General features: G+C 41.2%; 1 pseudogene; it reads right to left on the bottom strand.

The window, feature by feature from the left end:
• Positions 1-850: 850 nt before the first annotated feature.
• LOC136464848 (protein ALP1-like) lies at positions 851-2,146 on the bottom strand (annotated as a pseudogene).
• Positions 2,147-2,531: the final 385 nt, after the last annotated feature.

Here is a 2,531-nt window from a genome sequence, read left to right on the forward strand (position 1 = left end):
GCCGAACCACCAAGTGAGCGGTCGACACAACGGGGACTAGCGTGTTGGCAAACACGTGAACCTCGGGAGAAAAATCATCGTGTCAACCTTATTCTTCCCGTTGGTTTGCATCCCCATTACACAAGCTTGCAATTACTTTTATACATATTAAGCTTGTGTAGTTGCTCTTGTAATTAGATAGCTTGTGTAGCTTGCTAATTACCTTCTTGCTTGTGTAGCATAGAAGTAGCTCCCTTGCGTGGCTAATTTGGTTTTAGTAACCTTGTTAGTCACATTGCTTAGTTTGTGTAGCTAAGTATTTGCGCTCTCTAATTAGGCATTGGTTGCCTTGTTATTGAGCATTGCTAGTGAGCTTAGTTAGCTTTGTGCTTTTGCTTACTAGCATGTGTAGGAGCTCCCTTGTCGCTTAAAGTACTAGTGGCATAGGTTTGTGTAACCTTGCTCCTAGAATTGTTTAGGAGAGCTCTAACTAGCCCGGCACCTTTGTTGCATAATTGTTATCTTTGCAAGGTGCTAGTGAACATATATAGTGGGGTATAGTCTTGGCTAGACCGATAGTTTTAATTCCGCATTTTTATCGGTTAGCCGACGCGATTAAATTTTAGAAAAGACTATTCACCCCCCCTCTAGTCGCCATCTCGACCCTTCAACTTGGTTGAAGACAGTAGTTCTAGTTCTTTTGTAAAACTGAGAACAATGAAACGAAGAAGTACAGTTGCCTTACTTTAGATTACAAAGCATTTGAAGAAAAACACACAATACTAAACTAATTGGACAAGCCATTATCTAGCTGGTGCGGTACTGTAAAATTACATGAACGATCTTCCCAAAAAATTACACGGATGAGACTCTACTCTTGGTCTGCTTCATGCTGTTGTGTACTGAATTTTTGCCATATGTGCTCTATCAAATCTTCCTTGAGGCGAATGTGAGTTGATCGATTGTGAATTTCCATGTCTTTGTCTAGTACATCTGTGAATCCATAGATTGGTCCATGTGCAAGCCCGCTTATATTTGGGGAAGATTGCCCTTGCTCATATGTGTTATCATCTGGTATGTCATAGATGCCTCTCTCATCCTCTATTATCATGTTGTGCAATATAACACATGCATACATAATATTGGCGAGTTCTTCCCGTTCCCATAGTCTTGCTAGGTGACGTATGATAGCCCAACGCTTTTGCAACACCCCGAAAGCTCGTTCCACAGCTTTTCTTTCTCCTTCTTGAAAACTTGCAAACAATTTATGCTTAGCACTTAGTGGTCTGTTGATTGTCTTCACAAATGTAGCCCATTCTGGATAGATACCGTCAGCTAGATAGTAACCCATGCTATATTGTGTCCCGTTAACAGTGAATTGAACCTCAGGTGCTTTGCCTTGTAGTTGTTCTGTGAATAAAGGTGACTGGTCAAGCACATTAATATCATTGTTTGAACCAGCGGCTCAAAAAAAAGCATGCCAAATCCATAGGTCATAAGACGCAACAGCCTCTAGCATTATGGTAGGTACCTTATAATCGCCTCGAGTGAATTGCCCTTTCCAAGCAACCGGGCAATTTTGCCACTCCCAATGCATACAATCAAGACTACCCAACATCCCAGGGAAACCACGTTGATCTGCTACTTGCAGTAAACGTTGGATGTCTGCATCAGTAGGCTTGCGTAGATATTGCACACTGAATAGGCTTCTAACACCATGCACAAAATGAATCAAACACTCCATTGCTGTACTCTCAGCAACCCTAAATGTTTCATCCATAAGATTAGCTGGTGAACCATATGCCAACATTCTAATGGCAGCAGTACATTTCTGTAATGGTGATAGACCCACTTTGCTAAATGCATCTCGCCGTAGACGAAAATATGGAGACCAAACACCTAGAGCTTCGACTATGCGCAAAAATAAATGCTTTCTCATGCGAAATCTTCTACGAAACTGATTATCTGTGTACAAGGGATTATCTAAAAAATATTTAGCAACCAGTATGTTGTGATCACCTTCACGGTCTCTGTTGATGTACCTCCTTGTGTAACCCCCACATCGAATAGAGGACCTAGCTGATTCAGCTTCAATCTACTGCTCAAGCTCAGCCTCAATCTGTGCTTCAAGCTCAGACTCAATAGAATCATCGAAGTCAGTTGACATTTTTACTACTGAATGAGGGAGTGGTGTCTTGTGAATGAGGCAGTGGCTGTCCACTGGTGTCTAGTGAATGAGGGAGTGCTATCTTGTGAATGAGGGAGTGGTGTATTGGACTGGTGGTCATATTTGTAGCTGGTGTCCACTATGCAACAACTATATTTTGTTTGTCTTTTTCTCAACAGCTATCTGCTGCTTTTGGCATGACCTCGACAGCTATATTTTGCTTGTCTTTTTCTCAACAGCTATATTTTGCAACAGCCATCTGCTGGTTTTATTAATATTAGGTGTACATTAATACTGGGGGTACAACGTTGCAAACTAAAACATAAGCTACCTTAAAATTACAAATACACTGCCAACACTAAGAAAAATAACACTTAATACTAGG

Source organism: Miscanthus floridulus, chromosome 1 (genome assembly GCF_019320115.1).
Source record: "Miscanthus floridulus cultivar M001 chromosome 1, ASM1932011v1, whole genome shotgun sequence".
NCBI classification, from domain to species: Eukaryota; Viridiplantae; Streptophyta; class Magnoliopsida; order Poales; family Poaceae; genus Miscanthus; species Miscanthus floridulus.